This window comes from Equus caballus, chromosome 22 (assembly GCF_041296265.1).
Source record: "Equus caballus isolate H_3958 breed thoroughbred chromosome 22, TB-T2T, whole genome shotgun sequence".
Taxonomy (NCBI): Eukaryota; Metazoa; Chordata; class Mammalia; order Perissodactyla; family Equidae; genus Equus; species Equus caballus.
In genome coordinates, this window is record NC_091705.1 from 36,401,315 (window position 1) to 36,417,177 (window position 15,863).

A 15,863-nucleotide genomic window follows, 5' to 3' on the forward strand; every position below is an offset into this window, starting at 1 on the left:
TTTCAAGTCCAAATTGATAAGTTTATAGCTGCCTTCATCTTTGAAGGTTATCTTCACTGGGTATAGAACTCTAGGTGTGTGGCCTCAACTATGTTTCTTTAGCTGTTCTTTTTCCCTGAGGATCGGTAATTTTGCCAGCCCACACGCTACAAGGACAAAGCATAATTCTTACAGTTTCCACTTTCCTTTATAGCTTTTGGCCACACATTCTAACATATCCTTATATCCTGTCTGCCTCCCTATTACGCCCGATTCGAAAGATATCTACCAAGGGCCACATGGAAACACGTTCACCTATGAAGCATGAACTGTTGTTTCAGGAGTCAGTGAGATTCAAAGATGTGGCTGTGGTCTTTTCTCCGGCCCAGTGGGCTCATCTGAGCCCCGAAGAGAGAACATTGTATCAGGATGTGATGCTGGACAACTGTGATTACCTCGTGTCTTTGGGTAAGATCGTTCCTTGTTAGTTCAAAACCGCCCATGGTGGAAGTTTTTCTTCTTTGTGAATAGCTGCAAAGCCCCTGAAAATGCTTCACTGAATTTCAGCTCGATATTCCTGGGTGAAGAACTGGAGCTGTGTGATGTTCCAAAAGGGCATTTTCATCTTGCGATGACTTAAGCTTCATATTCTCCATTGTCTTCCAATCATCACAGCTTCCTTAAAAACCACGCTTCTCGGGCTATTGTGTGCCGAAAACAGCTGGGGAATTGTTAAAAATGTAGATGGTCTTTTTTTAAAAACAAAAAGAGTGCTTTGGAGGTGCCTAAGAGACTTTTGAGGTGATAATGAGATTCATTATCGTCAAAAGTGTGGGTCTAAATTCTGTAATCACCACAGCATGGTGAAGGTCATTTATTTTTCTTAGGACACTGGACTTATAAGGCAGAAGTGATCTCCTCTTTGAAGCAAGGGAAGGAGCCCTGGCTGGTGGAGAGAGAGGTGACAAGTACTCCATGCCCAGGTAACTGACAGGCGACCAGCAGGTGGAAGCCATCACAGCTCACAGCCTAACTGGTCAGAGTAACCAGGACTTGGGAGGTGATAGGAAAGGAGCTCCCCCACTGGCTTACAAAGAAATCTTATTTTTACCCTACGTTCAGCACTCTCCCTGTTGTTCCTGTTATTGCTCCAGTCTCAGGACACTAAATGGTACGCTTGTAAAATCTTGAAATTTAAATTATCACATGAAGGGATAAAAGTATCAACAGCTGAACTGGTCAAATGATTTATCAATGATTAGAACGAATGAATGGGTTAGCTCAGAAAAGCGTCATGAAAAGCCTTTCCCTTTCCAAGAAAGAGTTATGGGGAGGGATTTTTTCCCCTCTGGATTAGATTAAGTAATAGGTTAATTAGACATAGAATAACAAACCAGAAAAACAATCGAATTTACCATTTAATTGGAGAGATGACACACCCACCATTAATAGAAAGTAGAAATTGCCAGAATGCAAGACCATAGAGGGATTTCGGAGAAACTTAAGTTTCAGTGCATGAGGGAGAAGGCAGCTCATTAATAGACTCCTGAACGTCAAGGGACAAAAAGTTAAAAAGTTGGGATAGATGATGATGATGTTGGCTTGGGGCATCATTACATCTGAAGAGCAGACTCAAACACCAAATCCATGTCAACAGTAGGCTCTGTGGAAAGTGAGCCTGGAACCCAGGAAGAAATTCAAAGGTTTTATAAGAATTGTTCACAGGAATAATCTGGGCCTTCTTATTCTTTAAAAACTTAATAACCTGGCCCAAACTCCTCCCCCACTAGGCCAGTTCATCTCTATGGATGCGTCGTCCTCTGAGTTTTCTCTCTTACTCCATTAATGTTGTGTCTTTCTTCCTTAGTCTTCCATTCTTTGTGCACTTCTGCATATTTTTCTATCAAGTTGTAGTCACTTTTATATTTACTACGATATTTTTCCCTATTCACTTTTCACTTCTTTGTGGTTTTAGAAAACGGATATGTTTGCTTTCTGTTTTGTTTCATGTTCACCATTTCCCCCCCCCCGCCTCTGCCTATTCGAATAAAACAATTTAGCCTGTTTACAGCTGGCAATGTGGCGGTGGGAGGGCTGGAAATCAGGTATGGAGAACCGAGTCAATCGTTCAGTTTATAGCCAATTATCACGGAAGTTCTATTCGAGAACCCGCCATTATTTTGTGTTCCTTTCCGCTTAACCTGTGATCTCCTTCTCCCTGCCCCACAACGGCCAGTCTAATATCTTTTCTATTGTTAAATGTGCACATATCAGTTAGAAAGTATAAAATACGATGATAACATATCAGTTATAAAATAAAAATTTTATATATGAATGCATTTTAATTTAAATGGCATGCCGTAAAAATCTCATTTCTCATCTTTCCATTTATCTCTGAGATCTTAACACGTCATATGTATGCGTTTTACCTGTAATATGCATGTATGTGGTGGATTTAGGAATCTTTTTCCCTAACTGTGACTGAATCTCTACAACTCTTTTTGACCAAAATCTCACATGTCCCTTAAGAGTCTGTGTAATAATTTCTCTGGGTTGCAGGGCATACTATAAACAGTTTCACAAGACATTCCCAATTTCTTTCCAGACACCTGGGAATTTTACACTCTACAAGGATTCCTCGTTCCTCTTTGCTTGCGTCTTACCAAGGCTTGTTAATATCTGTATTTTAATTGGTTCCATTTTGATAGCAAGGTGTTATCTCCTTGTTTTAATTCTAATTTCTCTAATAGTAAGATGAAGCTCCCATGATATTCTTGTTATCCACTCAGCTTTTCTCAATTGCCTCTTCATATTCTGTGCCCATTTCCTAACAAGTTTCTTTTTTTGTGGAATTGAAGAATTTCCTTTTATGTTCTAGATAATTTTTGGGTTTAAGATGTATGAATACTTTTGCCAGTCTGTCATTGCCTGGTGATTCTGGTGTTGTTTTTGAGCAGAAATCCTTCATTTTGAAATAATCACATCTATCACATTTTTGACATATCATTTGCTTAATATCTTTTTGTTGTTGAAGAAGCTCATTCTCTCTTAGGTCATACATATATTCTCTTATTAGCTTTATAGGCTTAAAATGCATTTAGATCTTTAATCTCTGGGGTCTATATTTGTGTATAGACATAGTGTAAGAGAGCAAGCAGTCCCATTCTCTGGATAGTGAACCAGTTTTTACAATACCATCTACTAAATCATCCATCCTGTCCTCACTGACTTGTGATGACATGCTTACCATAATAAGGCATCTGTACAGAAAAGTCATCTCCTGGACTTTTATTCCATTAATGTATTTGTCATTCTGCATTAGTACCATATTCTTTCTGTGAGTTTGGTTTTCTAGTGAGTATTCACACTTGGGAGGTTACGACCATTGTTTCTTTCGTTCGAAATCAGTTACCTATCTATGGAATGTATTCTTCCACTGACGTTTGTAGTGTGTCTTAATACTTTTACTTTATCCTTAATACTTTAAAACGGAGCCTCTCCCTGCCTTGGTTCTTTTATTAAAACTCTATTTATTCAGAGCCTATATTTTTAAATAAATTTGAGACTGTTTATTGCGTTTCAAAAAAATACAGCTGTAATTTTTATTAGGATGCCATTGAATGCATGGATTAATTTGGGAAGAAGTGCCATTCTGCATCCCATTAAGGGGTATTGCTCTATCTTTTCTTCAGATCTTGGTTTTACATCCATTAATATTTTTTGTTTTCTCAAATGTCTTAGTCATATTTTTAGATTTAATATATAACCCATTGATCTTGTCCATATTGTGAAATTTTAAGTATACAATACGGTATTAACTATAGTCACTATGCTGTACATTAGATCCTCAGAACTTATTCATGTTATAAGTGAAAGTTTGTACACTTGGACCAATATCTCCCCACGTCTCCCACCTGCAGCTGTACCTGGCAGCAACCATTCTACTGTTTTTATGAGTTTGAATTGTTTTTTTTTTTAAATAGTCCACATACGCGCCAGGTTGTATGGTATTTGTCTTTGTCTGGCTTATTTCACATAGCGTAATGTCCTCCAGTTTCATCCATGTTGTTGCAAATGGCAGGATTTCCTTTTTTTATGGCTGGATAATATTCTACTGTATATATATATATATCTATATAGAGATATATATATATATATCTAGATATATCTAGATATATATATATATACACACCACATTTTCTTCATCCTTTCATCCATTGTTGGACACAGGCTGTTTCCATATCTTGGCTACTGTGAATAATGCTGAAATGAACATGGGAGTGCACATATCTCTTTGAAATGCTGATTGCATTTATTTTGGACATATGCCCCGAAGTGGGATTGCTCAATCATATGGTAGTTCTATGTTAATTTTTTGAGGTTCCTCAATCCAGACTTTGCCAGTATTACTCCATTGTCTTCTTGCCAAAATTCTACCATTGAAAAGCTTAACATGAATTTGATTCTTAACTTTATTTATGATCTCACCCCTTCTCTAGGAGCTTTTAGAATTTTCTTTTCCTTTTTGGTGTTCTTATAAGTCATTATATCTTTATATGGTGTGGGTTTTCCTTTTCTATCTTCTTTGGCACTTAATGAGGCTTTTCAATTTGCAGTCTTCTCACTTTAATTCTGGGAAATTATCAGATTACTTCTTTTGTTTTTTGAAACAGATTTATTGAGGTATAACTTTTAAAAATTGCACATGTTTAAAGTACACAATTTAAGTTTTGACATACCTATACACCTGTGAAGCCATCACCACAGTCAAGATAGTGACATAGTCATCATCTCCAGAAGTTTCCTTGTGTCCCTTCTCAATCCTTCCCTTCTGACCTCCCCATGCCCTCCTCTCACCCCCAAGCAATCACTGATCTGCTTTCTGTCCCTCTGGATAAATAGGATCGTGTGGTACACGCTGTTTGTTTTGTCTGGCTTCTTTAACTCAGCATAATCATTTTGCGATTCACCCATGCTGTTGCATATGTTGGCAGTTCATTCTTTCATATTGCTGAATAGTATTCCATTATATAGATATACAAAATTTGCTTGTCCATTCATCTTTTCATGGGCATTTGGATTGTTTCCAGTTTTGAGCTATTACAAATACAGCTGCCATAAACATTTGTGAATAAGTCATGGACGTATTTCCTTTTCTTCTGGGGTCAATTCCCAGGAGTAGAATGACAGGATGATACAGTATGTGCTTAACATTTTAAGAAACTATCAAATTTTCCAAAGTGACTGTACAATTTTACATTTCCACTAACAGTGTATGAGAGTTGCACTCCCTCTTATCCTGGCTAAGACTCATATGTTCAGTCTTTTCAGTACAGCCATTCTAATAGGTGTGTAGTGGTCTCTCATTGTGCTTTCAATTTGCATTTCCATAATAACGACTGACGAACATATTTTCACATATGTACTTGCCATCCATATACCTTCCTTGTTAAGTCTTTTCAAATCTTGTACCATTTTTTTAATGTTTGTTTTTTGAGTTTTTAAAGTTCTTTGTATATTCTAGATACAAATTCTTTACCAGATCTATGCTTTGCAATGATTTTTCTCTGTGCCTTGTCTTTTCATTCACTTAACATTGTCTTTTGAAGAGCAGAAATTTTAAATTTTGAAGTCCAGTTTGTCAATTTGTTATTTTATGGGTTGTGCTTTTGGTGTTGTGTCTGTTAAATCTTTGCCTAACCCAAGATTACACAGAATTCTTCTCCCAGGTTTTCTTCTGGAAGCTTTATAGCTTTAAGCTTTACATTCAGGTCTATGATCCATTTTTAGTTAATTTTTTAATATGGCCTGAGGTATGGATCCAGGTTCATTATTTTCAGATATGGATAGTGGATCGGTACCATTTCTTGAAAAAGGTATCTTTTTCCCACTGCGTTGCCCTTGTATCTTTGTTTAAAAAAAATCAGTGGTCTACATAGAGGTTTATTTCTGGATCTCTATTCTGCTCTCTTGGTCTACTTGTCTATATTTACAGCAATACCACACTGTTTGACGACTATACCTTTATGACAATTCTTAAAATCAAGTAGTGTTAGCCTTCCAACTTGGTTCTTTTTCAGAGTTGTTTTGGCTGTTCTAAGTCCTTTGCATTTCCTTAGAATCAGTTTGTCAGTTTCTAGAAGAACGTCTGCTGGGGTTTTGATGGAGATCGCCCTGAATCTATAGATCAATTTGGAGAGAATTGATATCTTAACAACATTGAGTCTTCTGACCTGTGAACAAGATCTCTCTCTCCATTTATTCAGGTCATCTTTAATTTCTCTCAGCAATATTTTGTCATTTTCAGTGTAAGGTCTTTCACATAGTTTCTCAGATTTATCTCTGAGTATTTAATATTTTTGATGCTATTGTAAAGGGCATTTTTTTAACTTTTAAGATATGGAATTTATTTAAGTTCTTATTCAAAGAAAAGTGTATATGTAAGTCAAAGAATCAGGCACTACTCTTAGGCTGATGATGAAACACAAGTCTTCTTCCTTTTCTCTCCCTAGATTTACTCTTTCTAGAGAAACCACTTAACTTCAATAAAAAATGGCTGTGTTACCTCCATTTTTTTGAATATATTTTTTCTTATGTATATCAGATATTGATTGACTCTCCCCCGTTACACACATACCCCTCTCCCACCCCCCAATATGCTATATAATGATTTCTTGTTGGTATTCAGTGTTTACACAATTACGATCAACTATATGACTAGTATTATTCACAGTTGGGGCATGCAGTATTGAACAACTTGTCATTTTTCCTGGGGTCCATAATTCCTTCAGCTGTTTTCTTCGCTTTTTATGAGACATCATTAGTTCACCCTCAGATCTCGGAAAAGCTAAAGATCTATCAGGTTAAATACATAGTTGCTCTAACAAGGTTTCTTCGTGAACCACCTTACCTGAACTCTCCATTTTTAGACACTTGGTTGACTTCATGCAATTCTCTGGCTCATCTCCCTCTTTAATACAGCTATATTACTGTTTAGCTGCTTTGTGGCCACTCTTTAAGTCACAAAACACCTTTTTCCCTCAGTGACAGATGTTATCTCTCAACTTGCCACTCTGTGAGGAAGGAAGTCACTGCCTCTCCGTTTGCCTTCCCCTCCTTTAACATTGGCCCTTGCTGAGTCTACTTTTGCATTATCAACCTTGATAACATTTGCTTTCTCTTCTGTAACAATAATGACCATATTCCCTTAAAAGGTGAAAACCACAAGCAGCATTTACATTCTTATGATGACGTGCTTAAACATTATTCCTTACTCATCGAAGAGCCTGTGCTGTGATTGAATTTCCTTGTCTTTGCCTCCAAAATTTTGATGCTTGCAATATTCGTAGGAAAACACTGAAATGAAGTCCACTTTAAATATTTAGATAGGGTCCACTTTCTTATACTTTCACCATTGATTCAAAATCCTGCAGCATTTTGTTTTGCATTTGGAGGATGCCTTTCTTGCACTTTTCATTATTATTCCTTTTCTCCTAGAATGAAAACACTGCCCTGCCTTTGCACCCGTGTCAAAAAATCAGCTGTCTATCTATCTGTTCATACGATTCCCTCACTACCCTATTAATGGCTACAGAATCTGGAGTTACGTCACCTCTTTTATTCCTGACATTGGTACCTTGTGTTTTGTCTTTTTTCACTGATCAGTCTGGCTAGGTTTATCAATTTTATTGATCTTCTTAAAGAACCAGCTTTTCATTTTATTTTTTCTGTATTGATTTCTTGTTTTCTCTTTCATTGATTTCTGCTTTTTTATTTTCTTCTGTTTACTTTGTTTTAATTGGCTCTTTTTCTTTTTAAATTTTCTTAAGGTGGAAGCTGAGGTCATTGATTTGAGACCTTTCTTCTTACTAATATAGACATTTAATGCTATGCATTTTACCCAAATACCGATGTAGTGACATCCCACAAATTCTTGTATACTGTGTTGTCCTTTTCATTCAGTTCAAATACTTTTAAATTTCTCTTTTCATTTCTTGTTCTGATTAGTTAGAAGTATTCACTTAGTCTGAAAGTATTTGGGGATTTTTCCAGAGAGTTTTCTGTTAAATTCTATTTTAATTCCATTGTGAGAGAATATACTTTATATGGCTTCAGTCTTTTGAAGTTTGTTGAGACCTGTTTTATGGCCAGAATGTGGTGCATCTTGGGAAATGTTCCCTATGCACTTGCGAAGAATGTGCATTCTGTTGAGCGGAGTGTTCCATAGATGGTAACCAGATCAGTTGGTTGATAGTGTTGTTCAAACCTATCACATTTGCTGATATTCTGCCCACTTCTTTAATTATTGAGCGAAGGGTATTGAAATCTCCGACTATAATTGTGAATTTATCTATTTCTCCTTGATATTCTCTTTGTGTCATATAGTTTGAAGCTCTCTGGGTACATAAACATTTAAGATTGTTATGCTTTTGATTGATTGACCTCTTTATCATCATGAAATGACCTTCTTTCTCCCTGGAAATATTCATTGCTCTGAGATCTACTTTGTCTGATATTGGATAGCCCTCTAGCTTTCTTTTGACTGGTAGCATGGTGTCCACACTTTCCATCCTTTTACTTTTATCCTAGTTCTGTCTTTAGATTTAAAGTGAGTTTCTTGTAGAGAATATGTGATTTGGTTTTGCTTTCTTATCCATTCTTGATAATCTCTACCTTTATTTGGGGTGTTTATACCAGTGGTTCTCAGTGGGAAGAGGAGAAGATTTTGTCCCCTCGGGGCATCTGGCAATGTCTGGTGACATTTTTGGTGGTCACCAGTGGAGATGGGATTGTGCTACTGGCATCTAGGGGATAGAGACCAGAGATGCTGTTAACACATCCTACATGCACAAAACATCCCCCCAAACAAAGACTATCCAGTACCAAATGTCAATAATGGCCAGATTGAGAAACGTTGGTATATATACATTTAAAGTAATTATTGATATGGTTAGATTTAAACCTATCTTCTTGTTATTTGGTTTGTTACATCTGTTCTTTGTTACCTTTTTTCCCCTTTATTGCCCTCTTTTGGATTGAGTGGTTTTTTTTTTCTTTTAATAATTGCACATACACACATTTATATATTATGTAGTTTACATTTCTTTTTTTTTTTCCCCAAAGCCCCCCTGGTACGTAGTTGTATATTCTTATTTGTGGGTCCTTTTAGTTGTGCCATGTGAGACGCCACCTCAGCGTGGCTCAATGAGTGGTGCCATGTCCTCATCCAAGATTCGAACCAACGAAACACTGGGCCGCCTGCAGCAGAGCGCGCAAACTTAACCTCTCGGCCACGGGCCGGCCCCAATTGAGTGGTTTTTTTAGGATTCCATTTTATCTCCTCTGTTGGCTTATTAGCTAAAATTCTTTGCTCTGTTATTTTGGTGGTTTTGCTATTTTGGTGGTTGTGTTAGGGTTTGGGTTTATAGTATCCATCTTTAACACTATAGGTTTTATACTATACTTCCATTTATCTCCACCCAGCCTTTATGCCGTTATTGTCATGAATTTTACTTTTACATATAAGCCCCACAATACATTGTTGCTATTTGCATTTAATCAGTCAATACTCTTTTAAAGAGACTTAAGACTGTTTAATACTCTTCTAACAAGACTAAGCAATAACTTTTAAAACCTTACATATTTACTATGTAGTTACAATTTCTAATGTCCTTCATTCCTTGGTGTGGATCTAAATTTCCATCTGGTAGCCTTTTCCTTATGCCTTAAGGGACTTCATTTAAAATTACTGGCAGTGTGGGTCTGCTAGGAATGAATTCTTTCAGCTTTTGTATGTCTGAAAATGTCTTTTTGTGCGTGTGCCTTTGTATTCCAAAGGTTTTTGCTGGGCGTCGAATTCTGGTTGATAGGGGTTTTTTTCTTTTAGTACATTAAAGGTTTGCTCCACTATCTTTTTGCTTACAGTGTTTCCAGTGAGAAATCTGACATCACCCTTATCTTTCTCAATGTACAGAATGTCTTGTTTCCTCTGGTTGATTTTAAGGTTTTCTCTTTGTAACTGATTTTGAGCAACTTGATTACAACGTGCCTTGGGGTAATTCTTAGTTTCTTGTGCTTGGAGTTTGTTGGGCTTCTTGGGTCTGTGAGTTTATAGTTTTCATTGTGCTTGGAAAATTTGGGGCCATTATTTCTTGAAATATTTCTTCCAGCCCTTCCTTCTCCCTTTCTGCTCTCTTTCCGAGATGCCAGTTGCTCTCTCATTAAGCCATTTGAAGTTGGTAAATCTAACCTTTCTTCTTCCTTTATAGGACTTACATTTAATGGACGCTGACAGTTCTCTCTTAATCCTCTCACTGTCCTAACTTTTGAGTTATATATTCCATTTCTTCAGTCCCTTTTCCTTTGAGTTCTCCAAACAGGTTTTCCATGTTACTGTTTTATCTTCGGCTGTATAATTTTGCTGTAACTGTGAACTATTAAGTTCACTTAAACATTATATCTTCAAACCAGTTATTTCCAGTTTGCTCTTTTTTAATTACCACTTGAATATGTCTTATGTTGCAATGTCTTATTTATCTTCTAGGAAATATTACTCATGTATATTTCAAACTATTCCTCTGCATCCATACATTTTCTAATCCTTTTAGTGGCATCTCAAGGTCTAGACTGATAAAGGTAACAGAAACCCACGCTAGCTCTCCATCTTATCAATGGTAGGATATTTTTGTATTTATTAATCTATCTATAATATTTTGTATATTCTACAGAAATACTCAAATTAAATGTTTCCTAGCAATTAACCAATTTTTATTTAGATTTCTTTATTACCAAAAGAATGAATACTAGACCTTTTGATCAACTATGGGGTCCTAAGTTTGATAGAGTCTAGGGTTATTGAGATACTAGAAAATGATGTCCTCATGCAATACAAGAACTTACTGGAGTGGGGTGTGCCTATATATCAAAAATAGAGACTTCCTTTCATTTCTAAGAATCTGTGACTAGAATGCATTTCAACAAATTAAGAAAGATGTATATATATATATAAGATTATTCTTAGTGTTCTTAGCAATAACAAAAAGAAATACAATTCAGATATCCAAATAGAGCACTGGCCCAATCAATAATGACCCTGTCCTATAGTAAAATGTTAAATATTGGTGAAATTGATAAACCAGGTTTATATTTACTCAAAGATCCCTAATTTTGTTGTTTAAAGGAAAACATTGAAAGTATAATCACTTTCACAAATTGCTTTATCTATACAGTGATACTTAAAGGACCTTAATGAAAATAAAACTTTAATCCCTGCTTAGAATTCCATGGGATTCTTTTTAGAATCTTTAAGCTTTTCTGTTTTGGTAATTAAAATTTCAGCGTCATTTTTTACAGTCACAAATATATGTACTTCAAAGGTTAAAGAAAGTTTTCATTGGCCACATGTGGATCACTGAAATTATTCCTGTACTTGAACACTTTTTGCTCATTCCTCCGCCCCCATAAACACCTTTCTCATCCTACCCCTCTGAAGTCCGTAGTCACTGAGTCCTTCCCTCCCCCACCCCATTTGCTAATTATCTTGGTGTTTGTTGCGATGCCTGGATTTAATTTTATTTTTCTTGTATTGTTTTCCTAATAGCATGTCAACCAACACTGGTAAATTATCATGCCCTTAATGAATCCGTGAATGCCTTCAGACAAAGCTCTCACCACACTCCATATCGCAAACGTAGCGCTTTTGTCCCGCGTTATGAATGCGACGACTGCAGCATGGTTTTTAGCCATATCTCACAACTGACTAGACATCAGAGAATTCACAAGGTGGAGAGAACCCACAAATACGGTGGAAATGCAAAGGCCTTTAGGCATTGCTCATCGTTTACAATACTCCAAAGAATTTATATTCTAGAGAAACACTTTGAATGTACCCAGTGCGGCAAAACCTTTAACAAAGCTTCAAAGTTTATCCAACATCAGAGCACACACAGTGAACTGAAACCATACAAATGTAGTGTGTGCCAGAAGGCCTTTAGGTTTCTCTCATCCTTTAATACCCATCAGAGGTTTCATGTCGCCAAGAGACCAAACGTGACTCACCATCAAAAAATTCCTACTCAAAAGAAACTCTTTGTCTGTAAGTTTTGTAGAAGGGCCTTTCACAGTTTCTCAGAAAAAATTCAACACCAAAAAATTCATATGAGAAAGAAACATTATATATGTAATTACTGCAAAAAGCACTTCAGTCCATACTCACAATTTATCCTACATCAAAGAGTTCATACTGGAGAGAGACCTTACAAATGTAATGATTGTGAAAAATCCTTTAAGAGTAGCTCAAATCTTAATAAACATCAGAAAATTCATACTGGAGAGAAGCCCTTTTCATGTAAGGAATGTAAAAAGACCTTTACCCAGCTCATAGATCTTAATCGCCATCAACACATCCATACTGGAGAGAAACCTTACATGTGTAGTAATTGTAAAAAGACCTTTGTCCGTTTCTCAGATCTAACCCGGCATCGAAGAACTCATACTGGAGAGAGACCCTACCAGTGTAACATTTGTGAAAAAACCTTTAAACATCAGTCAAACGTTATTAAACATCGGAAACTTCATTCTGAAGAGAGGCCCTTCTCATGTAAGGAATGTGAGAAGACCTTTCGCTTTCGCTCAGACCTTAAACGACATGAAAAAATTCATACTAAAGAGAAACCCTATAAATGTGACGAATGTCAAAAGCTTTTTAACAATAACTCAAATCTTAATAAACACAAGAAAATCCATACTGGAGAGAAACCCTTTGTATGTAATCAATGTGGGAAAGCTTTTAGCCTAAAGTCAAAACTTGCTCGACATCAGAAAACTCATGATAAAAAGAAACCCTAAAAATACCGAAGTTACAGAAAGGCATTTAGAAATCATTTATCTTTTACTAGAAATTGGAAATTTAAACCAAAGAGACCAATGTGGAAAGGTTTTTAGACAAAGCCCAATTGTTCTGCATGAATTCATCCTGTATGGAATATTAGAGAGAGAAATAACACCAATGTTGAAGAAACAAGGAGATGTGATCAGAAGTGTACTTTCTATATTGCATCGACTTGATTCTTTGAGCAAAATGGCTAAACATGTTTAACCAAAACTTGACATAAGGTAGTTCCTGTGGCGAGAAGTAGACTAAGGGGCAGCTGGAAGGAGGTAGTGAACAGAACATTTTCCTTTGCTGTTGCTCATAGTCTACCTTCACTGGATGAATAAAGTCGTTTTTGGTAGAGGTGCCTCTCTAAAGGTGGGAACTCTCTGAAGATGTGAGGAGAAGATGCAACCCTCATCTAACCACAGGTGAGGAAAAGAAAAGCCAGCTCCTTGGGATTAGAACTATCAGAGAAGAAGAAACTTTGCCAGTGAACAATGAAAAGCAAAAAGCTAATCATGATTCAAAAAACTAAAGGATAAAGAGTTAAAAGAGTAGACACGAGAAATCCACAGGTTACAGGTTGGTGGGTGATAAGACGGTTTCCACCGCCTTGTCTAAATGGTATAATTCTGAGACACCAGCCTCTCTGAATAGTTCGCACCATTTGCACATGTTATCTAGAGAGCCAAGAAGTGATGGATAGATGGCAACGATTCTAGGACTTAATTTAGAAAATGGAGAATCCATTACTTACAGTGTTTTACTTGAAATAAGTTGATTTTCCATATGTTGTAATGAATAAATGCTAAGTTTTCTAGTATATGCTAACACTGGTGTGTAATGTTGAATATATTTGGGCCTTGTGTCAGAAATCAACACTTTCCTGACTCCGTCTCCATAATCATTGGTGGCAGCTTAGCCCTGTTCAGCCAAGTCAGACAAGCCCGGTCTAACAAGTCTCTTTAGGACTGGCCTCGATCCATAGAAAGTGATGGGAAGACGACATTTGGTTTCTTCTTTGGGGTCAATCAGCTTCTTTCTCGGCTGTCCCAAATATTACAGTGGCTGACATGGAGCTAAATTGTTGTACAATCAACAGATGTGGTCCATCCTTGTCTGCTTCATTCCTTATGTGTTTTTATCCTTAAGAAAAGGTCACTTTTTGCAAATCACAGACACATTATAGTCTTATAGGTTTCAAGTTATATACAAGCTGAAAATGTAATTGAAATCAATTTTTTATTTTTAAAGATTGGCAACAGTTGTTAGCTCAGGTGCCAATCTTTTTTTTTTTTTTTTTGGTTCTGTTTTTTCTCCCCAAATGCCCCCAATACATAGTTGTATATTTTAGTTGTGGGTCCTTCTAGTTGTGGCATGTGGGAGGCCACCTCAGCATGGCCTGATGAGCGGTGCCATGTCCGTGCCCAGGATCCGAACCGGCGAAACCCTGGGCCACTGAAGCGGAGCACGCAAACTTAACCACTCAGCCATGGGGCCGGCCCCTGAAATAAATTTAAAAATGAATACAAAAGAAAGATGTTATCAATACAACTCTGGAAATGGAAAAGGTTATTGGGATAAAGAGATAATTGTGCACTGGGCCCCTTACCTCTAATTTCTGTCCTTAAAATACTGGGTTAGAGTAAAATTAAACGAAGTCTTTTATGTTTCATATGTCTTAAGAATTTACAATATGGCCATCAGGATCAAACTACCAATTCTAAAGTCTATATTATAAAGAAAAGAGAAAAAAAAAACTTAATAGGACAGACTAGAAGAGCTTGTTCTGAAATGTCAAGTATTCCAAATTTGCCATCAGTAGATTCATTAGAAACCTAGATCCCAATGAAAATTTCCTAACATATATTCTCCTTTCTATATCTGTTGCCGTGTTTCCTAGGGGCTCTCACTCAGTCTAAGCCGTAAGTCTCCAATTATATGAAAAAGAAACGATAGCAATTATGCAAAGTTAGGCTATTTAACACAATCCCATTGAAAAGTTTCAGAAGAAATTTTTTTCTATTTCCAATGGGATTTTAATATTAAAACCACATAAAATATTGACATTGTTTAAGCAAATAAGGGACTTATAGATGATACATATCGAGAGAGAATTGCTATTGGATGAATGTTTTAACCTTATTAAAGATTAAATTATCTCTGTGAAGACAATTCAACTTCCATAGAATACAAAATTGGAGAAAGCGCACAGCATACTGTAATCTATATACACCATGTAAACAAGGCTAGATATTTGGATGAAACCAGTGGCTGCCTATAGATTTATTGGTGAGGGGTCTAAAACAAAATTTGCATAGTTTTAAACTATATTACCACGGGGCGCAAGAGCATTGACATACTCCCTCCACAGTCAGGGAACCTATTGGAGGACTCTGCCGGTTACTAATTCCATCTCTACCACACATTCTAGGACTGAGGAAATGACCACAGGATGGGCCTGTGGTTCTACTGGCAGAACCAAGTCCTCCGTGCGATGGACTCAGGCTCAGATTCCATCTGTCTCCTGACCTTCATAAATCCCCACTCTGCCCGTAGGCCGTAGCAGTATTTGTGCACTCTAAGAATTAGCATTCTATTGGAGCCAATATCTAATTACCCATGGATGTGACTCTGAGTATCCCCTCTCCAGGGCACAGTTATGCTGGTGAACGAGCACAGTTCCCTCTGGGAAGGAGTGGGGGAGGACTCACGCTGCGCTCCGATGGCTACTTTGTAGGGCCTTTATTCAAAGGTCCTTCCTGAAGCCACTTTGGGCCTAAGAATTATGTCTGGAAACTGGGTAAGGTGCTGTGAACTCCTACTATGACCACTCAAGCCAGGCTTCTGTCCAGGAGACCCAGAAATTTTTCACTTATATGTCAAACTGTAGCTCAGAAGGCGGCCCATCTAATTTCATGCTAGAGTGTCCGTGATCAATTAGCCGTCACCGCAGGCCAAAATACCTCTGATTACCACACTGCCCTAAGGAGGGTTATGGTCATTGTGT